Source organism: Peromyscus eremicus, chromosome 9 (assembly GCF_949786415.1).
Source record: "Peromyscus eremicus chromosome 9, PerEre_H2_v1, whole genome shotgun sequence".
Classification (NCBI taxonomy): domain Eukaryota; kingdom Metazoa; phylum Chordata; class Mammalia; order Rodentia; family Cricetidae; genus Peromyscus; species Peromyscus eremicus.
The window spans coordinates 20,287,452-20,311,195 of NC_081425.1; the positions used below are offsets into that span (position 1 = coordinate 20,287,452).

Genomic DNA, 23,744 nt, shown 5'->3' on the forward strand with positions numbered 1-23,744 from the left:
TAAAACACATAACTCTCATATTATGTTTGCCATGTTTTATCCATACCACTTCTACTAGCTTTTGAAACAAATATCTTCTGCATTTTGTAATTTGCCTTATTGTCATTGGAAAGTTAATGATGCCTACTGGATCTTTATACGTGTGTGTGTGTGTGTGTGTGTGTGTGTGTGTGTGTGTGTGTGTGTACATCTTTATAGATTATACTGGATCTTTTATACTTTATACTTCCCTCCCATTTTGATGGTGATGCCTCCTCTCCCTATTGTATCTCATCTTTGGCTTCTTGTTAGGCCTCAGAACTTTCACATTTTCTCGAATTCTCATAATCTAGTTGACTACCCATGTCTTTCAATCTTTCTAACTACTAGCTAGCTTGAAGTAAAGTATTCCTGGGCAAGGAGCACATTAAGGCTGCGTGGTAGCTCAAAAAAGAAGGATGAGCTGTGATCTAGCCCCAGGCTGAGACACAGCTGTGACACTCATTAGCCACGTGGACCAAGTCATTACTCTGCCTCTGCAAAGTGGGGCTTAGGTCAGGCTTAAAAGGTTACTGTGAAAACTAAGATAGTGTTCTACAAATTATAAATCACTATAAATCATCTAAGCTATTATTATTGTCTGAACTCTCCCCTCTCTTACCAGAGCCTACAAAGGCAACAGATGCCTGGGTTGATACAAACACTGAATAGGACATGTGTGAGAGAACAAGGAGAATTCAAAGAACAATCCCTACGTGTATTTGGAGCCAGAGAGCTGCACACCTTGGAAGATGCAACAAGACAGAAACTGCATATCCAGAGAACAAGAACAAGGTCCCCTTAACTACTTACTCCTAGACACATCCCAGAGGTTCTATGGTGGAGCCCTTGGGTGTTTATACTATATCCAAGCCCGGTCATTAAAAGAGGAAGAGGTAAAGGACTGGAAGCTGGATCAGATGCCTATCTCCTTTAATCGAGCCTTCTGAAGAATACCTCACTACCCAAGCATGAGAATGCCACACCTTCTAGGAAGATATTAAGTCTGTCTTGTTGGAGTTAGTCCTAAATGTAAAATGAAGAGGCAGTTCCTGTTGTTTTGTTTTGTTTTGTCTTGTATGTAGCACTCTGTAAAAGTTTGACAATGTGACAGTATCAGGATCTTACCCATCCTAGCATGGTACCCAGACCCTGGTGGCAAAACTGATGAACTGAGGATACAGTTATAGAAGATGGAAGCACTGGTTACTGTACCAAGTATGCTTACAAATGTGCCTGTACTCAGTGTCTAAACATCTTTGTGTGTACCCAAACATTTTTATTAGTTGAGTGCCAATTACTATATCCATCATGTGCTTTGTCTGCTGGTAAGTGACTGAATATATAATTGGTCTCATATAATTGGACCCCATAATTTTTTCAACAAATTTTCATGGTCAAAAAGGTCAAGAATCATCACTCTGAAATTCATATTTAGAATGCCACCAGAATGTCAATCAGGCCGGTGATTCTAGTTACTGGGGACCCTGTTTGGACCACAGAGTATGTTCAAGGCCAGCCTGGGAAAGTGAGTGAGATTTTTGTCTCAATTTTTTTTTTTTTTTGGTCTTTTGAGACAGGGTTTCTCTGTGTAGCTTTGCACCTTTCCTGGAACTCGCTTTGTAAACCAGGCTAGCCTTGAACTCACAGAGATCCGCCTGCCTCTGCCTCCCAAGTGCTGGGATTATTGTCTTAAATTTTAAGGAAAAAAAAACACAAAAAAGGGCTGGGGATCCTGCTCAGTGGTAGAGTCCTTGCATAGAATGAAACAGAAAAAGAAACACTCTTCGGATACCATGGCTTCTTATTTTTTTAATTAAAAATATCACTTACATATTTTTTAATTGTGTGAGCCTTCTTACATTTCAGGGCCCATCAAAGGAACCCTGGGCACTTGGGAAAGGATGAAAAGGAAAAGCCCAGACACAGGTCATCAGGATGTTTTTAGAGACTCATGACACAGAATGGTGGCCTCTCTAGTACTCATTCTCTATTTGCCCCTTACTTATAGATAAAACCCCACTTCTCAGCTTCTGTTGAAGTGACAGAGGGCACATTTATAGTTCAGGCTATTGATGCTGAAGAAGAAGTCCCTTTTTGCTTCTAGCTGCTCTTCTCTGAAGGTAGGAGTGGCCATCTTGGACTTGACAGGGTCACAAAGCTGCCACAATGATCATCCATTGTCTATCTTTTCCTTTTAGAAGAATAAACTTTTCCTTCAGGAAGAATGACAAAGCTCCTGTTATTATAAATCAAGTTGCTTTTTGATTTTATTACTCAAGCCTGATACTTTTCCTCCATGTTTCTAAGATGTACAGAACAAATAGGTTTAAAATCTGACAGAGGTCAACAAAAGAGAGTCGTGATTCTTTTATTAGTGAACAGCACATATATCTGTGATCAAGGCTTTTAGCAGAAGGGGCCACTTGTTGAGTTGCGGCCATGTGCCAATTCCTGTGATCAAGCACATGATCTTTATTTGGTCTTCTCAGGTGGGTACTATTATCTCTAATTACAGGAGCCCAAGATGTAACCTGCACAGATCACAGTAAGTGGTGAAATGGAGCTGTAATTAAGTGTGGATGACGGTAATGCAGTAAGTGGTTCTATGTACAACTCAAAGTGCTCTGTGATATTGCCAATAGAAGGCATGCAGAGAATCACTCCTGTATACCAAAAGATGGGCAACAGTGGAGGGTGGTTGCAGGTAGCAACAGTAATGAAGGCCAACCCCAACATCTCCAGACAGCTCAGCCTGGAACGTCTCAGCTCCCACCACACTGAAACCAAGTGTGGCAACACTAATCCTGATAACACACTGCCTCCCTGGGGCCATCTTGCTGCCAGACAGCTGAGCAATGCTTCCTATTCATTTCCAAAACTAATGTTGCCCACTGATACAACCTAGATAATAAAGGAAGATGCATTGTATGCTATTTTCAGGTAATAATAGTTCATTAAGAATTCTGTTTTGGGTTGGGGATTTAGCTCAGTGGTAGAGCGCTTGCCTAGCAAGCGCAAGGCCCTGGGTTCGGTCCTCAGCTCTGACAAAAAAAAAAAAAAAAAAAAAAAAATAGAAAAATTTAGCCGGGCGGTGGTGGCTCACGCCTTTAATCCCAGCACTCGGGAGGCAGAGCCAGGCGGATCTCTGTGAGTTCGAGGCCAGCCTGGGCTACCAAGTGAGTCCCAGGAAAGGCGCAAAGCTACACAGAGAAACCCTGTCTCGAAAAACCAAAAAAAAAAAAAAAAAAAAAAGAATTCTGTTTTTCCCTCTGAAATAAAAATGACGGATATTGCAGAAATGAATTGTTTTCTTGTTGAATTTAAGTATTACTAAAATAATGATTGCCTGCTCAATGGTTCAAGGCGGGCAAGGTCTGCTCTGTGGACTTTTTTCTGTTTCTTTTAGTGTCCTTCCTGAATAACTTTCCTCGGCCGACCATCATCTGTCTGCCTTCTCCTTTGATCAGCCCATTCGGTGGGCCCGAGCCATTTCTAGAGGCTTCCAAAGCATCTGTAATGCAAGCCCCTCTCATCCAATTCCACTTCCCCAGACATTATACAGCAGTGAAACTCTTCTATTCTGATAGATAGAAAATAACATCTTTTAATGTACAGATACTTCTTAAGCAGTTATTAAAAAGGGATCCACAACATACATTGTGAAGAATATTCTTGTTAAAAATGATGTTTGGGGAATGAATGGTCTGCTAATCACAAGCCTCTCAAATTTAATGCTAAAAATTAACTGCAAAAAATAAATAAATAAACAAAATTAACTGCAGCAAAATCGTATTTTTGTGGAATTCTTTGATGCAATTACTTTTTAAGGACTAGAATTACCTGGATTTTAAACCACTCAACATCCAATCAATTCAGGCCACTTAGTAGCCTCGGTTCAGCTAATGGGCTTATTCTTAGGTGCCACCTTCCAGTCTCAGTGCAGTAAAGTTTATAGCTTCTTGGAAGAAAGAGGAAACTCCTCAAAAAGCTGCTGCCTGAGTCTACGTGGGACAGTGGCTAGTCAGCAACTGTGCAGAGCTCTCTGTTTTGGTTTTTTGTGAGGCAAAGTCTTACCATGAAGCCCAGGCTGGACTCCAGAAGCTGCCTCTCGTTCCAAAATTTGGGATTACAGGAGAGCAACTATATGTTAAATGTGGAAATTCATAGAAAAATGGTGCTCCAAGTTGGAACTACAAAAATCATCTTTTGGTTTGGGTTTTGTTCCCAAAGTTCTTGCAAGAATGTTGTGATATGTCAGTATTGTTAACTACAGTTTATAGTTGAGGAGACAAAACCCCAGAGAAGGGGTCCAGGGTGTTACAGCCAACCAGAGTTCTGGACTAGAAATTCTCATTTAAATCTAGCGTTCTTGCCACAGTAGCCATGTACCTGTAACCACCTACAGTTTAGAGAGCCGTATATGCAAAGTTCAACATCCAAGTTTAAATCTTCCTTCACTTCAAAACACTGAATGCCTGAGCTGAGATTCTAACCGTGAAGCCAAAATTCTCAAGGACAGTAGAATAAACAAAACAAAACAAAGTAAAAGAAAAGCAAATATAAAAACTGTCAGCCACCAACCAGTCTTTCATTTCCTGTGTGCGGCTCAACACCAGGAGGTGGTCCTTCGCATTCACTGTTTGCAAGCTCTGCCCAAAGACATCTGTCTTTAGGTTTTATATGAAAACACTCTTAAGCTTTGAATCAAGAAACCAATCAAACGTCTCGGTTCTCAGATACCTTAGAAACCGTCCACGCCGCCTGCTTCTTAAACCTGCACTCTGTCCACCCTCATTTTGCTTTGGTGGTCCGTGTTGTTATAGTTTGCCATTGTTTGTCTGGGAATTGAGTCCAGGGCTTCATGAACGCTAGGCAAACACTCCAGCACTGAGGTACATCCCCAGTATTTTATATTTTTAATAACGACATTTCCTAGGGCAGCTTTCATGTCCATCAATTAACTGTTCCCCTTGCCTATCCCCAACTCCCTCAGCTTCTGGAATTCCCTAGGCCACCTCCCAATTCAGCTGCAATTTCTTTTTTCATCTTTGGGTCTTCTCAACAAAATAGACATAAAAAACGTTACCCAAGGATAAAATGCCTCTTGGCTGAAGTAACAATGCCTTTGTCTCTTTCTGTTAGCTTCTCTTAGGATTATGAGAGCAAAAAATTAGACTGGATGGGGGAAAAGATACAAAGAGGAATGAATGGAAAGTGAAACAGAAAAGAAAAAAATGTAGAGCTGAAAGTAGATTAACAAAGCAGAGGAGAAAGGAAGAAAACTGAAAAAGCAAGCCAAAAAAAAAAAAAAAACCTGGTCATAGGGTAACAAGTTTATGTTTTATGCACATCATCCCATTTAAGACTCACACATTTTTAGGTCAGTAGTTTACAATGATTATCCTTATCCCATAACTACATGGAATGCCATGACACTCTGGGGGCCAGGGAGTGGAATGTGACATTTGAATGAAAATGTTGCCCGCAGGCTCCCCAGTTACCAGGCTATTTGTAGAGGTTTAGGTGGTTCAGCCTTTCAGGAGGAAGTACATTTCTGGGATGGGCATTGAGATTAAAAAGCCTTGTTACTTCCAGTTTGCTCTCTTCGTGCTTACCATTGAAGACATGAGTTCTCAGCTTCCTTCCCTCCACCATGCCTCCACTATGCCATCAGGAACTCTTATCCCCTGGAACTATAAGCCAATGTAAACTCTATCTTCTTGACGCTACCTTGGCCATGGTGCTCTATTACAGCAACAAAAGGCAGCTAATGCAATTGCTATGATTAAAGTAACATCAGAGTCATTTTATAGAAAGCTAGGACAGGCATTGAAAAACCATTATCTCAGGATGAATAGTTTGCCTGGGGTTACAGGGCTGGTGAATTACACAGCGGAGCTTCAAACTCAGACCAACCTAATACCAAAGTTCCTGTATTAGAAACTTAGCAAACTAAAGCGGGGGAGTGAGTGGAAAGTTACTGGACTAAAGGAAATGGTAATAGAATAACAGTCCCTTTTCAGCAGAGCCTTGTGGTGGGTCAAGAGCTGCAGGAATTGGAGCAGATTTTCATAACTCATTTTACCAAGTATTATGGGATCCGCAGAGAGTAGCAGTTGGATAGGTTAACTACTCCAGAAGCTTTTTCCTAGTTAGTGAACTCCTAATGCATTCATGGAAATGGCTTTTTGGAAAGCAATGAGAACACTAGCCTAGGACAAATATCTGCAGAATGGAAAGTAGAAATACAGCAAATCTATCTAGAAAAACAGTGTAAATGGCATTGGCCTGAGTGGTATACACCTTGGTTTATAAAGAAGCCCTAGGTACTTTGTTCCTTGGAAATCAGTGTGACAGGCAGAATCCTAAGAATAGGAAGAGGACGACTGCTGTAAAACTATTTTCAAAAGAAGAAGAGAGACCCAATAATGACAGACCTGTAAAGAGAAGGACGTCCTCAAAGAGCTATTATTACCCCAAAACCTTGAAACATTAGGAAAGGGAAGACAAATAGATAGTTCTAAGTATCTTAGTTATATATTTCCACTTTGACAAGCCCCTTAGGTTAATTTGCAAATGGCTTTACCACAGTAAACATCTCTGTTGAGTTTTACCCAATGAAAGAAATGCAGACTTTTAGCTGGCCTGGACTTAGTCTATTAAGATGGTTAGGAATGGGCTGTTTACTTTCTCCCACAGGCCAGGAACCTAAGCTTAGCAGTGGGAATCTTGATGATAAAAAAAGGAATCCAAAATTTAGCACAAATGAAATCTTTTGCTATCCAGATCTCTGAATGTTATTGGTTTTCTATCTTTATAACACCCTAACATAAAATTGACTCTCTGATAGTTCTTGGTTTTAATACATGAAACTCTGCTGATCCTTGCTACGGGATAATTTGACATATCACCCACGTGACATCCTGATTCCTGGGACAACTGTCCATTTCATCCTACAGAGACACTGATTGAATACCCATTAACAAGCATTCAATCGCATAAAAGTTACCTGTCATCTGAGTCCTATCATGAACCATTTCTACTTCTGGTTGATTCAAGGTCAAGCCTATCTGGGGGACAACCCCTTGAATTTCTTGCGTACAGATGCCTTTTAAGTTTTCACACACAGCATCCTTAATGATTCATGGGACAGATCTTTTAAGTGAAGTTAGTTTTGTGTGCAGACATACTCTGCTACCGTGTAATTCTTATGTACCTTTGGGAAGCCTGCTGCAGTGTCCCAGGATGTCTGTGCTGCAACAAACGTAATAACTAGTTCATTGTCTTCTAAGGGAATGTCCACATAAAGGAGATTTACTAACATTTTAGAGCCAAGAACCTTGGGTTTAGAGACTAAGGATAAACTATTTAGATTTTTAGAGTTCTTGAGTGTGCAATTACAATGAGCAGTCAGAACTACTGGTTTTCTTGTCTAGATATGAGCCTATTGCCCTTTAACATAAAATTCACTCTTTCAATTAACAACCACAATAAAAGGACAATCCGTATCTTTAAAGAATTTGGCAACTGACATAAAAAACCAGCATAATAAATCAAGCTGCCATTTGCAAAGCACATACCTGAGGAAGAGCCTCGCCCAAATCTGGAAATCATAATAGCTTTGCACTGTGGCAAACGGGGAGCACTAGGCAGCTACAGGTAGGTATATAGGAACTAATACCTACAACCATTATTGATTTCAAAGTTCTTGAGATGAGAAAATAGAAAAGGATCTACAAATGGCTGAGAAGAGGGATACTGCCGGTAGAAAAACTGGAGGAAACAACTAAGATTTCTCTCTAAGACTCCTGGACTAAAGAGTTTAATCTTCTTGCTCTTAAGGAATGCTTGGAGTTAATGCATCCACCATACCAGATGCTATCTGAAATCATGTTTTCTTGAGTTAACTGCCTGGGGGACCACACGAAGTTCATTCCACAGTATGTAGTCAGTCACTCAGAGCACACTTCTGTTTTGTTTACGAAGTTCCCAGGAATGGGACTCTCTGAAGAAGAGCAATCAGAATTCTGACAGTCGGAGAAGACAGCCCAGGAAACAGAGCCCATGGAAAGGCAGTGGAGGTGAGGAGAACGTTGACTGTGAGGGCCAGACTATGGCCTGCACATGTCTGTCAGACAACTTCATGCCAAAGGACTGTTGGTGCTTAGTATTTAACCCAACAAGTATAAAAAAATAAAAAGACCAAGTCCAAACACCACAAAATAGAACTGTATTTCTATGTCAAAATCACACCACATACACTGCAAGAGCATTGGGCATACTTGTTTACATATCACTTGCAGTCCTTTTATAAAGATAGAGCATAGTTCATTTTATTACTACTTTTTATAAAAATCATTGAGAAAATCTAATAATAAGGCAAATGACAGAGATCTGACTTCACAATCTGGTTCTGCTGCTCCGGGCCTGGAAGGTTGCCTAATACTTATTCTTTGTTGTCTTCATCTAGAAAATTCAAAGGGTAACGCCAGTGAGGTGGCTCAGTGCCTAGAGACCTGATTTGATCCCTGAAAACCAAGTAAAAAGGCCAACATGGTACCACATGTGTGTAACCTCAGCAGTGAACTAAGACTCAGCAACAGGATGATTGCCTCCAAGCTCATGGGCCAGCTAGACTGCAATACACCACACAGCAGAAACAGAAGAGAGATGCTGCCACAATATGGAGGAAGAAGAGAAACGGTTCCTGAAAATTGTCCTCTGATCCCAGATGCATGCTATGGCATGCACACTGCCATACTCATGCACATATCACACATGTACAAACATGCATACACACACTAATAATAATAACAGTAATAAATACGTTTTTAAAAGAAAATGCAAAGGCTGGACTAGATGATCCCATAATTCCCTTCCAGTTGAAAATTTATACCAATGAGATGCTAAGATGTACATAGACCTAAATTGCTATAAAGTTCTGACCTGTTTCCGTGCATTCTCTGTATGTCTTGACATTTAGAATTAAAATGTCTCGGTAAACTCTTAACTGCTTAGCTTTTCCAATATTGTAATTACTAGAGCATGGCTAGTGTCAGAAAGGGCATCTCTGTGTCATCTACAGAAGTGAAAGCCAGTTTTCAATTTCATGAAAAACAAAACTGCACTCCATATATGCTATCCTTGGGCTTCCTACTGCCTACACATGTTAAAAAAACAAGTCATCAAATTCGTCAGTAAGCCTTTGAGAATTGAGCGTTGACGCGTCTCAGCCACTGAGACTTTGGTGGCTCAGTCAGTCAAGAAAGCAATGAAACCTCTAGTTCTTAAACGGCTGGGTTTGCAGGAGGAAGGGGCGGCTACTACGAGCTGTGCTTTATTCCCACTACTCTATCATAAACAGAAGTGATAAAAGGAAAAAAGGGAGGAGGCAGACAAGCCAGCTGGGTTTTTAGGCGTAAGATGGGCAGAGAGGTTGAAAATTGCCTCTGCATTCTTTAATCCATTCTCAAGCTAATTCAGAACCTAACATACACACATGCACACATGCACACATGCACACATGCACACAGACCCCTGTCACCATGTCACCCCATCCTTCCTCCACACCATTCCACAGTTCTCTCACATAAGCAAGGGTGATTTTCCTACCCGAAGAGAATGAGGTTGAGTGGGTTTGCAGTGTTTGTCACAGTTGAGAAAAAAAAAATGACACTATTTGTAAATCAATAAAGTTTAAAATTTCATTAGCAACATCATCTGTGAAAACAGGAAGATCTTTTTATAAACCAATTTTATAGTCACTGGAGAAAACAGACCAGTGAGTGCTGATTGAGAGCTTTATTATCTTTATGTGAAGTAGAGCTCGAAAACTGCCAGCTCCCACGGGAAATTCAAAGGGCTCTCCATTTCTGTGACGCGGTGATGTGTACTATAGCCAAGTTAAAAGCCATGGAAACTGGAAGTGCAGAGCTATGGGCGTACAGAATACTCATCAGAGGCTGTCAAAATCTAGCTGGAAACAAGTCAAAGATAATGCAGACAGCCCTGATCTGAATCGTTTGGAGAGAAAGCAGAGAAAGTTATGCACAAAAAGCAAAGCAGCTGTGTTTATTTTTGCAAGTAGAATTCAACTTACCTTTCTTGTGCAGAAACCCAAAACTCTTGGCTAACTGGCCCACAGTGATTCCCCAAGTGGATCTGGCTGAAACAAATGGGCACCTGGAGTTTCCTAGGTGCAGTTCCCACCTCCACTTGACTCTGTTAATGAACAGCTTACAGGCTTCTCTCTCAACACTGAGTCACGCAGGGAGGAGGTAGGCGGTGTGAAAGAGGGTGTCGCCTTGTACAAATACCAGCTCAACAAAAACAGTCTCATTCACAGGCCTACTGTCTCTGTTGGTGAGTTCTTCATATAATTTTGGTGCTCTGCCCCAAATGCTCTTGCTATCCCTCCTTTAACTGGTACCCACAACACGCAATACTAGCAAGGTGGTGTCCCAGCCCACCACTGGTGAATAAGCTTTTAAAAATCAAAATAAAAACTCGTGGTAGAAGGAATCCCTCCCTCCCTCCCCATACTACTTGGGATGTGAGGTCATAGACATGTGTCCGAGGAGTGCACTGCTCACTTGGGAAAGGAATATCTGCAGGAACACTGGGACCAGAAAATGCAGAAGGAATCCATTATAAAAATTCCACACGAGGAACTTTTTATAGAGACATCAGAGGAATATCACACCCCAAATGTAAGAATCTTCTTCCTTATATTATTTCACAATATATTTTTAAAAAACGAAATTTAAAGGAGAATCAGCAAGATGGCTCAGTGGGTAAAGGTGCCTGCTGCCATGCCTGATGGCCTGAGTTTGATCCTCAGGACCCACACGGTGACGGGAGCAAACGGATTCCTGTGGGCTGTCCTCTGACCACATGCGGACTCTAACATGCATATCCAAGCATACACACACACACACACACACACACACACACACACACACACAAAATACAATTTTAATTAATTTTCAATGTGATAAGAATGGTTAAAAGTTCTCTTACAGCTGATGGGGGCATAGATTCCTACATCAAAGCTGATTCTGCTGTGGAGGGCATGAGACACAGACGAGCATCCCGGATGGGGGTTGGTTGCTCTCACAGACACTGAAATGTACCTTTCATAACAGCGAGGAGGATTTGAGGAAGCTTAGCATTGTGGAACGCTGCTAGAGGGAACTGGATCACCTATGTTTCCTGGGTCATCTTACTTCGTCAGCACACCAACAATTAGCCTCCTTAAGACTACTCCTAAAAACCTCGGTCCAGCTTGGCTGTGCCTATGACAAGAATAACAGGAAGTAGAAACATCCAGGTGGGAGGGCGAGGCAACTGCAGGATGACTTGCAGCTGATCACTTCCTGATTGCAGGAGATCACTTCCTGATCGTTCCTTAATTCTAGGCTGAGGGATTTGAAAATCTAAAGCAAAGATAGTTTTCACAGTGACACATACAGCTGTGACTTGTGATGTACATAAAATATTTATATGTGATTTTGTACACGTTTAGATATATATGTGAGGGTGGAGGCTGTTCGCACATGTGCATGCAGGTGTACATGCATCCATATACACATGTCATATGGTAGAAGTTGATCTCAGGTGTCTTTCTCAGTTGCTCTCCCCCTTATTTTATATGACAGGGTTCCTTGCCAAAGATCTCGAAGGATTCACCTGTCTCTGCTTCTACTACCACAGGACTAAGGTCATAGACACCCCCACTACACCCACGTTTTACATGGATGCTGGGTAATGGAACACGGGTCTTTACAATTGTACTGCAGGTTCTCTGCTAACTGAGACATCTCCTCGGCCCCCTAAACTATTTTTAAAATAAAATTTAAATTTTTGTCATAGTGATAAACATTGATTAGAGTAAGGTTGGATATTGCTAACCCCCATGAAAAAATTGGAAAACAAAATGTGACCGATCTAATGCAGGATCAAGCCTTCAAAATCCCCTTCATCGATGGGGTAGATGGTCTCCAGGTCTCACCCCATACTGAGGAGTTATTGGCATCACAGTTTACTGGGGAGGGAGAATCGTTTATTAAGGAAAGGGCAGCTAGGAGGTTTCCCATGCTCCAGCAGATGGTCCCACACCCATGCACATATGAACAGCACTAGCTGAACTTAGTATGTTATCAAAAAATGAAAGAGAAAATACATAAAATTGGAAGAGGACATGGTAGGAGACTTAAAGGGAAACAGTAGGGATAGGTATGATCATATTTCATTGTATACACATGTGAGAATATCAAAAATAAAGAAAAGCTTTTTAAAATAAAATAAAGCTATAGTCAGCATTAGAGCTTAGTTAAAATTGTGGGAATAAACAGTTCCAAACTACTTTGTATGGACAAGTAGTAACTTACATTATAGAATGTTTAAATATATGCTTTTGTCCCTCATAAAATATAAGAAACAAAAATGGGATTTTTACCTCATGTTGAAGTTTAAAATAAAAATAGCTGTCCAAGATACAGTTGACGTATTTCAGTTTACAAACTATTTCTTCTTTGTGTAATTAGTGGTTCATCTCCCTTGTGCAGCAGGACAACCAGTTTACCAAGCAAAACCAGTGTCTTTCAACTCTGATTCAAAGGAGGACTCATTCTAAACACCTGAGCAAAACCGAGACCTTTTCGTACTAAAGAGGCATTCTTCAGTGTGACTATCTAAAACTTGAGAATTCCAAGGAGTGTAAGGAGGTCAAACATGAAAGTGTCTGGGTGTGGTGGTAGGCTGGTAGGCGTGACCTCAGTTTCACTCTAGCCTGAACTGCAAAGCCTTGAAGATGTTTAGAATAACTGGGCTTGGTCAGACCCATTGCACGGTGAGTTCCCGAGGGCTCTGAATGTAAGCTCAGAAGCTGCAATGGCAAAGGTTTTATGTCAGGTGGCTATGCCAAATGATTGGTGGTAGCTGCCTGGAGAAATGGAATGAAGTTTATAAGGCAATCTGGACTCAACAAGATTGCACCATAGCCCTGTCTACTGTATACCTTGGACCATGTCTTTCAGACATCATAATGCCATGTTGTTTTGTCTCTATATTATATCTAAGGAAGTACCAGCTCTGGTGAGCACTTATTCTACATAATATTGGAAAGAGAAAGCACATGTATTGTACTTTCTATGTGCTAAGCATTGTTCTAAGAAGCCTTCACACATTATTTTAATAATTGTTATTAAATTACTGTTACCTCCTCATCTCAAAGATGTTCCAAAACTGATAAAGACAAATCATGATCTCTAGTCTATTTTTCCTGGACTTTGGGGATTTTTTTTTAAAGAGGACTCTTCAATTTTCTTCCAGGTGAACGAAATAAATGTTATATGCCTGTTAACACAAAAGACATCATTAGGGTGGTAATTACAGAGTCAATTTCTCCTGCCTAGGAGTAGATAGATGCCATAATTAATGGATTGCTGCCAGCACTGCCAGAGCTGATGTATTGCTTAATGCACTTCATGTGCCATCCTGACATAGGCCAGTGGGAGAGCACAGCACAGACCCATGCATGTTGTGGAATGTTAGTTTAAGATGTGTTGCATTTGTTCATGCTGTGGAATATTGTTTAATGATACAAAGATGTGTTGCATTCTTTTATGTTGCATTTGTTTAACTCTGTGAAGCTGTGTTACTGTGTCTGCCTAAAACACCTGATTAGTCTAATAAGGAGCTGAACGGCCAATAGTTAGGCAGGAGAGGGACAGGTGGGGATGCCAAGCAGAGAGAATAAATAGAAGAAGAAGGAGGAGAAGGAGAGAAGGACTCCAAGGGCCAGACAGCCATGGAATAAGAAGGAAAGAGAAGTGTATAGAATAGAGAAAGGTAAAAGCCCAGAGGCAAAAGGTAGATGAGATAATTTAAGAAAAGATGGCTAGAAACAACCAAGCTAAGGCTGGGCATTCATAAGTAAGAATAAGTCTATGTATTTATTTGGGAGCTGGGTGGCGGGCCCCCAAAGAGCAAAAATAAAATAAAATAAAATAAAATAAAATAAAATAAAATAAAATAAAATAAAATAAAATAAAATAAAATAAAATAAAATAAAAACCCAACACATTGGAGCCTGGGTTTAATCTCCTGTGGACTCAGTATTCACTGTGAGCAAATTATTTACCCCTTGAGCCCATGTTCTTCTTGATATAGTGGTTTGTAATGATTATCTCTTTACCAACAGGATGGATCATATCAAGGTGTTTTTGCCTTGAACAGACTCTAAGCCTGTGTTGTAGAGACAACATCAGCAGGAACCAGGAAAACTTAGTCCTTAATTTCTGCTGCTTTCTGTGTCTTCTTCAAGCTCAAAACAAGTAACAGATATCTTCTCTATGATGAACACAGCTCTGGTTTGGGAGATCCAGGGCAGAGCTGGTCCAGTTAATGGCAGAAAGGGGAACTGATATAATTGGATAAGGGAGATCTGTAGCTAATCTCTCTTTCTTTGGTACTGAAGTTGAAAACCCCTACTTCAAAGTTTTAATTTCCCCCTTCTATTCCTGTGTCTACCAGTAATAAATTCACATGAGAAAGATACAGACAACCATGTTGATTAAGCCAGTTAAGAGTATATTATTAAACAAATTAAGAGTATATGAGTCCTTTCATTTTTGCCAGTGACCAAGAGTAGGCTCATGCCTCAATGTCTCTTGGTGCCACCCTCAAGGGGTACAGCATTTTTAAAAGCAAAACCCCAGTTACATCAACATTAGACGAGGTTCATAGGAACCTTGCAGTATTTGTTTAGACAGAACATAGTTACTTCAGGCACAACGTGACACTAATTTTGACTTATAACTTCTTTAGTTAAAATTTTATAAACATTAATTATTTGGTTAATACATATGGACCATGGTTAGGGGCATGGAAATTCCAAATATGTTTCCAAGGCAGTCCCTGAGATCCTAGTTTTTCAGTCTGTGCATATCTGTGTATGACCAAGTCTCATGACCTCTGTAGACAGTCATGTGCTAGTCTATAAATATGCCTCAGCCACCCTGACTTCAGGGTGAAGAAAAAAACTGCATAGGGACTAGAAGAATGAACTACTTTTCCTTCCACTGTAAAACATGGAATAGCAAAGTATTTATATAATTACAGTCTTATTTTTAAACTGTGATCATTATTTCATAATTTATTTTTTTCTTTATGGTTGTCCTCAACTCTTATCAAACTCTTCTACTTTACACAAATTTCTCTAATGCCAAATACCCAATGGAATTACATGATAAGCCCCTTGAGGTCAGAGGACTCCATGTACACCACAGTAGTGCTTCTTGATCATAGTAGCACTTGGTGTTATCTGGGCGAATGAATGAATAATGAGCATAAACAGTAAGTGATTTCATTGATACCAAACAAAGGGTATTCTTTCCTAACAGAAGTTGAATATATATATATATATATATATATATATATATATATATATATTATATCTTTTTGAAAATTATGTTCTGATTTTATTGTTGGATTTTTCTATCTCTACCTGGAAGAATATAAAATTAGCTCTGATCCTCACTGCTTTCTTCAAACAAATATTTCTTAGTATTTTATAGATATTGCTCAAATAATAATTATCATAGCTATATTTATTGTCCAATGTTGAAATCCACATCATCATTGCCTCCTTCCTCATAGTCTCCTTATACTCTAACCACATCCAATTAGTCGGTCACTGAGCCACACTGTTAATTCTACATCTCTATTTGGTTGAACTTCCCTTCTTCTAGGCTACTGTTGCTACCTCTTTCAGACTTTCCAGTCTTGAGAGAACTACTTCAATCAACTGCTACCTGGCCTACTCCCATTTTCAATTCGTCTTCCGATGACTCACTCAGGACTCTTTCAGGTTGTAAGGATCAAAGTCAAGCTCTGGAAACCTCAGTTCTTGGAATCACACTAATAGCACCTTTGCAGAGAAGACCCACAAAGCCCAACATGATAATACTTAGAACTGACAGTTTACTACAGAAAAAGATATGACTATTACATTATAGTAAAGGTGAGCATTATAGGTAAAGGCTGTCTTATAGTAACAGCAGAGCCACCATATGTGAGCCCCAAGTGTCTTCCTTCTCTGAGATTCTTCTCAGCACCCAGTTTCTCTATAAAGTCAAGAACTACTGATTTATACACGTAAGACCCACCTGGAATCTCAGTTGGGATACCTGGTAGCCTGATGGTCATGCAGGCACATTCTACTATAGAAGCAGGCCTTCTGGGACTTTGCCAGATAAAAATAATCTCATTCTTATCCATCATCAATGCTTGGTGACTGTTACAAACCATCTTGGAACTCACAGTGCATGGATACAAAGCAATACTGTCAGGGCTGGAGAGATGGCTTAACCAGTAAAGTCTGTGTCATATAAGTGTGAGGACCTGAAGTCTGATCCCCAGCACTTATGAACAGCCCAGATGCAGAGGCACGTGTAACTCCAGCACTGAGGGTAGACAAAGAAGACAGGTAGGTCCCTAGAGAGCTTGGACCAGCCAGTCTAGCTGAAGTAATGAGCTCTCATGCCATGAGCAATACTGTCTTGAAAACTAAAGTGAAACACACTTGAGAAAGAGACCTAATGTCAGCCTTAGGCTTCCACACACATATGCACACGTGCACACACACATGCATGTAAACATATATACAGACACATGGGCACAGACATACACACACACACACACACACACACACACACACACACACACACACACACAGAGATACTATCTATTGCCCTGTCTGAGATCAGCACTGTTTAGGCTTAATTCTTTCACTTTTCAAAAACATTTTTTAATTGTTATTTTTTTACTTTTAAATTATATTTATTCATTTTATTTTATGAGTATTTTGCTTATATGTACATCTGTGCACCACAAATAAGCCTGGTGCCCACAGAAATCAGAAAGAGGCATCAGATCCTCTGGAACTGGAGTTACAGATGGTTGTGAATCACCATGTAGGTGCTGGGAATCAGACCAGGGTCCTCTGTAAGAGAAACTGTGCTCTTAACTGCTGACCCATCTCTCTAATACCATCACTTTTTAAATTGTTTAATCAGCACATATTTATTGTTCAAAAGGAAGGACTTGATTATGACATTTTCATATATACATGAAATTTATAGACATTTTCATATATATATATATATATATATATATACACACACACACACATACACATAGCACACTCTTTGCCTCTATTTATAATCCCTCTGTCCTCTGCCTTTCTTCATAATCCTTTCTTCTTAGCACAACATTCAGGCTAACTCTGGATCTGTCTGAATGAACCTGCTCAGCACTGAGGATTTTATATGAGGATTCACAAGACTATAGAGAAAAAGATAGTTTCCTTAGCCTTCTTGAATGACAAGTAAAATTTCACATGCAGACGTGAGCGAAGCTGAATGGACTCAGCAGGTTTTACGTGTGTGTGTGTGTGTGTGTGTGTGTGTGTGTGTGTGTGTGTGTGTGTGTGTGTTGTGTATGTATATATGTGTGTATATGCATATGTACATATGTGAACATATGTATATACACATGCATATTCATGTAACAATATTAATTCAAAATGAGATATGAACTTGGAAGGGGACTGAAGAGTTGGAGGGAGGGGCAGGAGTGATGTAAATGCAGTGCTCATGTTTGAAATTCTCAAAAAATATCTATTAAAATTTAAAACAGTTTTTCTGGTCACTTTGTAAAAAACACATCACTAGTTATCCAGAAGAATGCTGGGGGCCCAAAAACAACTCTATGAATGTCCCATGCTCATGACTCTGATACTCTACCTGCTTCTTTCTACCTGCTACCAGTTCATCAGAGTTGCTGGTCCCTTCGTTAACTCCTCTGAGAGATCCACTTGGGTCTATGGGTCAGCCACCATCCAACATTAGAGGCCCATGGGTCTTGTTCAAGGACATCACACGAGTCACTAATTAGCAATAGAGGACAATTTAGAATAGAAATGTTCGAAGTATTCTCTAAAATGTCCCTCACTGGTTCCTGTTTGAAATGCTTGGTCCCAACTGGTGATCCTATATTGGGAGCTTTTAGGAGGTGGAGCCTACATTGTGGAAGACTTAATATTCGTTTTTTACTTGACCAGCCACATTTCAGCCAATATAGAAGATAGAAGTAGGGAAAGTGAGAAATGCATAAAAGCTGGTCTTCTGCCTTTTAAAAGGCCTTTCCTTCTATCATAGAATCAGCCTCTGCTATTTCTCATGCACCCTATGCTCTAGCCATATCAAATTCTTGCTGGTGTCCCAACACATCCTATGACCTTAGGTCTCTAATATCTTTTCTAACAGCATTCTTGTGACCTGAAATATGTTTATTGTGTAACTTATGATCCCTATTCATCCTTACCAGCCAGTAAACACATAACCTGGCCCCTTTCTCTCTATGCCAAGGGAACTCCTTATATTCTTCTGCTACAGAATTTAACCATTTTACGTAATAAACCCAGCATAACATACCACATTAGGAGATCGTAGTAGTGGAGTCAACGTAGTTATCAGCCAACAGTGTCAGCCTCTGACAAAGACTACTTACATTAACTTATGTAGTCAATGCCTCTTCTTGTTCTCATCTGTGAAACAGTAATAATAAAGTACTGCTTTCCTTATGTGAATCATTCTGGGTATCAACTATGTTAACATAGAAAAAACACTTAGGCTGGGCATAATGGCACAAGCCTTTAATCTCAGGACTCAATCCTAGTACTCAGGAAGCAGAGGTGAGCAGATCTCTATGAGTTTAAAGCCAGCCTGTTCAACATAGTGAGTTCCAGGCTAGCCAAAGCTACATAGTGAGACTCTATCTCAAAATATTAATAATAAATAAAAAGAAGAAAAGGTAAAAGTACTCAGAATAGGTGTCATCTAAAAATTAGCTCTTAATGAACTACTACTATTGCACTCGATTTCTTAATACACAGAAATACTTCTCAGAGTGCCTGAGAAGATCAGGAATGTAAGAACACTCTTTAGACAATACCCTTGTTTATGCTATGACTGAATTCAGATTTTCAAAGGTGCATGGAGATCATCTCAAGAGTCAGCCCCTGGGGCATACTGAGAGCATTACAAATGACTAATAATGACCTTTGACTGAAAGAGGATTGCAAGAAAATCAATAAGAGAAGTCCATGTAGAGGGCACCGTTCGCTAACATACTGCATAGTTAATTTCTTTTAGATGACAACTGGTATTTCAAATTGTCTTCTACTTGACCAGCTTGGCATTTCTCTGTACTGAGAACCACTCTTCTTCAGCATTCCAATACTGCAAACAGTGGTTGCATTGCCTTCTTGAAATCTGCTTTATCTCCCCTCTCATAATTTACTATTGCTTTGACTCCCCATTGTGCTCATAAATGAATCACCACAAATTCATAGCAATACACTTCATTCTCTTACAATTTTGGAGGTCAAATGTCTAAAACTTAGTTTCAGTGGGATTATGTTCAGATGTTAGCAGGATTAGATTATTCTGAAAGCGCCAAGGGGGGGTGGGGGACTCTTCCTCTGCCTTTTCTCATTTCTGGAGATCATCTCCATCCCTTTGTCAGCATCTCTTCCAGATCTCATTCCACCCTCTAGCTCTGTTATCACAGCTCTTACTACCGACAGTGGTCCTCTTGTCTGCCTCTTATGAGGATGCTTGTGATAAGATTGGGCCTATCATCCAGCAGTGATGGTGGACGACTTTAATTTCAGCACTTGGGAGGCACAGGCAGTTAGATCTCTGTGAGTTTGAGGCCAGCCAGGTCTACAGCGTGAGATCCAGGACAGCCAGGGCTACACAGAGAAACCTTGTCTCCAAAAAAAAAAAAAAAAAAAAAAAAAAAAAAGATTGGGCCTATCATGACAGTCCAGAATGACTGCCCTGTCTCATTCTCACTAATTTAATCACATCTGCAAATTCTCTTCTGCCAATCAAAATAGCACATTTACCAGATCTGGAATTCAGATGTGAACATCTTTCAGGAGGCCACTATTCAGCCTACAGCACCTATCATGTTTTCATGTATTTCCAAGCTCTCTAAAACTTCATCAATTTTCATAAGTTAAAGGGCTAAACATCTCATTTAGTAAATAAAAGTTCAAAATGCACATAATAATTTGAGTGAGTAAATCAATACAAAATAGAACACATTATTATGACCTTTAACTTAAAGTAGATGGTGTAATTATGGTCACATCTAAAACTTTATACTCAAAACCATGTAAGAGACTGGAAATGTAGTTTGGGAATCTTGGAGAAACATACTACCTAAACCATGATAAACTGCATATATTACATAAGCACATACATGTACATACTTCCATTTATATATATATATATATATATAAAACTTCTATTTATACATCCTTATCACATTCATGACACATATCTACCCCCATCTCTCTCTCTCTTACACACACACACACACACACACACACACACACACACACACACACACTGAGAGTGCTCTCTGTACCTGTCTTTGCTATGAGGATGTAAGCAACTTGAACGTGGATCTGAGTTTATTTTTCTTGAGTCCTTCTCAAACCCACCCTAGCCAGGTCTCAGAGATAGTTTATTGTTCGAATGCATTAGTATTACTTAGGACAAATGAGGAAAAAGCCCAGAAGCCACTAGGAAGGAAACTGAAGTCCCAAGACTTGGCTGACTAGGGAAACGTGGCTCGCATAGTCCTCTTCTCTCATGCTGTGTTTCTGTGGCAATTTTCCTTTACTTCACACTCATTCTTTCAAACCACCTGAGTGACCCAAAACTGTGACCTGGCTCCCTGCCTCCCACACTCAGTGAGAGCCCTCCATTCCCCACACCCGCCCCTCTCCTGCCTGCTTGCTCCTTTGTTCACAATCCTCCTCACAATCCACCTTCAAAGTGTCCCCCGGTCCCTGTGCTTTATATAATCAAATGAATGAACCTGATTTTGTTTTGTACTTCCAGATAGTTCTGAAACTTTCAAATCTCCCAAGTATTATTATAAAATAATGAGTCATCCTTTACCATAACAAATCTGTGATTAATTAAATTCTCTAATTGTGTCCCTAGAAAATGTTGGTTTTTAGAAGTTTTTACATAAGCTTACCATGTCATCATTTTAATTTTACACCATTTCTCCCAACCAAGAGTATAACTATTCTTACTGGAGTAGTTATAACTAAAGGCTATTGAAAATAGTTGGATTCAATAATGTGAGAGTTGTAGTGTTAGTGTATATGTGTGTGTGTGTGTGTGTATGTGTGTACGTGTGTGTGCATGTGTGTGTGTATATGTGTGTATGTGGGGGGTGGTTATGTGTGTGTGTATGTGAGAGTGTGTGTATGTGTGTGTGCAGGCACACACCTGCCTCCATGTGTCTATGGAAATCAGAGACAACTTTGTGAGTTCTCACCTTCTAGCTTACTGAGGCAGAGGGGTTTCTACTGCTACGGCTTATGCTCCACACTAGCAAGGTTCCAGGCCACCTCCTGTCTGTGGCTCCCCACTCACCAGAGAAGTGCTGGGATTGTGGTTATGAACCATCACATCCGGAGTTTAATGTGGATTCCAGAGATCTAATTCTACCCACCATGTGATCAGTGTTGTTATCTGCTGACTATCTCCCCCGTCCCAATTGCTTTTTTATTTTGTGTATCCTGTACTCTTTTAAAGTTTTGATACGTTTTAATGTTTTCACCTTTGAGTCCATTTTGTCTCCCATTGTGTCTACTTAATAATCATTTTATCCAGGAAGGTTATTTAGGTTTACATTCCTGTGTCTTTCATAAAAACAAAATTTAACTTTTATCAGTTCTACTACTAATACCCGATATAGAGGAGGTGAAGGCAGGCTAAAACATGACTCAGTACACATATCTATATATAAGCATTACATAAACAATATAACAACTTGAGATTCTAAAACGCTCATCAGTTTAAAATATGTTATTAAAAAAATCTTTCAGAATATTTCCTCCCCATCAGGGGAAACTCCTCCCAACAACTTAAGAAGCCTTCAAATCTAACATTAGAAATAAAACGTGACACACTTGATTTCCAGTATAGATGAGGCATGGGTTCATGTGACAGCACCAGACAATAAACGTGTTGCCTCTTCATGTGCAACTCAGCCAGAGACCTGAAATCTTTTTCAGGAAAATTTTTTTGTCTGGGGCTATGCTGGCCGAATGCAAACACCTCAGCTCTGCCACTGTACTGTGAAGCTGCCCCGGGCAACATGGAAGAGTGGGTACGGCCGAACGCCCTGCCACAGCCAGAGCTGCCGATACTTGGCCAAGCGCTGATCTGTGCAGACCAGTCCTGTTGAAAGACTGTCTCCTGCTTCTCTCCCTTCTTGTGTGAGGGGAATGTTAAAGCAGAAAAGGAGCATAGGATTGAGCAAATATTTCACTTTATAAACAATAATAATGAGCCTCTGAGTGGTCCGGGAGACTAGAATAAGATTCACTAACTTAGTTTGTGTGGAAGTGATATCGCTGTCCATTCAAAATTGTGGGTCACATCTGTACCAGGTACTATGTCAGCAAGCTTCTAGCCGTTCATGCCTTATCTGATTTCACCCCTCTCAACTTTCTTTTCTCTCTTAATTCTCCTTCCTCCTACACTCACTCCTCCCCTCCCTCCCTCCCTCCCTGTCTCCCTTCCTCCCTCCTTTTCTCCCTCCTTCCCTCTCTCCCTCCCTTTCTCTCTCCCTCCCTTTTCCCTCCTTCCCACTCCCTCTAACCCTTCCTCCTTTCCTTCTTTCCTCCCTCCCTCCTTTCTTCCTTTCTATTTTCCTTTCTTTTTTTTTTCTTTGGCAGTATTCCCCTATGTAGTCCATGCTGGCCTCAAATTGGCTGTCCTCCTGCCTCATCCTCCCTGGTGCTAAGATTACAGATTCATGGCATCTCATATCAACACTGCAAAATACTATCATCATTTTCAACTCACAGGAATGAAATAAAACCCTGAGATTCAGAGACCTTAAAATGTAGCTAGAGTTTCACATCAGGCAAATGGCCAAGGGGGGAGCTTGCTGCCTCTCAACATTTCTACTGCTGCTCACACTGTTCTGCTTCCTATCACACAGTGCTCTACAATGCCTGGGAGAAGTGTTCAAGTCATAGTCTCTGCGTTGAAAAGTCAGTCCTCAAATTCTCACCAGCCTTTGGCTCTCCCTCCCCCTCTGACATAGCTACATCACCTGACTTGTCTATCCAGCCTAACTATCATTCTGCAACACAGAAACGGGTAGTGAGTCTTGACTTCACACACCCATGGCCAACCCTACGGAGAAAGGCTGGGGAGTGTACATGTTTGATCTCTGTTATGCAACAGCATGAATCTGAAGATGCCTGGAACCACAACCACGGGGCCTGCTAAGTGAAGTCACTGGACTCCATGCTCCTTCTCTACTGTGGGATGCTTGGTGAAGTTTGATGGCTCAGACCATGTCCAAAGCTACTGAGAGCCAAAGCAGGGCCCCAGAAAAATAGGTTGAATTCCCTCCCATCCACAGCCACATGTCTGTTGCTTATAGGAAGCACCCCAATATTGATTACATGAACACCCACCCACTTCATTCGACTTGTTTTCCCAGAATCCTGACCATCAACTAGATGAAGGTGCATACAGAGGAATAAAGAGACGTTCAATGCATGCTTCTTCATCCGTTAATGTTTTCTTTGTGAGCTTTTGATAAGTACT

At 40.4% G+C, this 23,744-nt stretch overlaps 1 protein-coding gene across 1 annotated transcript in view; it reads right to left on the reverse strand.

The window, feature by feature from the left end:
• Window positions 1–10,181, reverse strand: part of Scel (sciellin) — a 98,919-nt gene extending 88,738 nt beyond the window's left edge. Inside the window, exon 1 of the mRNA XM_059274314.1 lies at window positions 10,121–10,181. The gene's annotated coding sequence lies outside the window, so the exon portion shown is untranslated. The remainder of the gene's footprint in view (window positions 1–10,120) is intronic.
• Window positions 10,182–23,744: the final 13,563 nt, after the last annotated feature.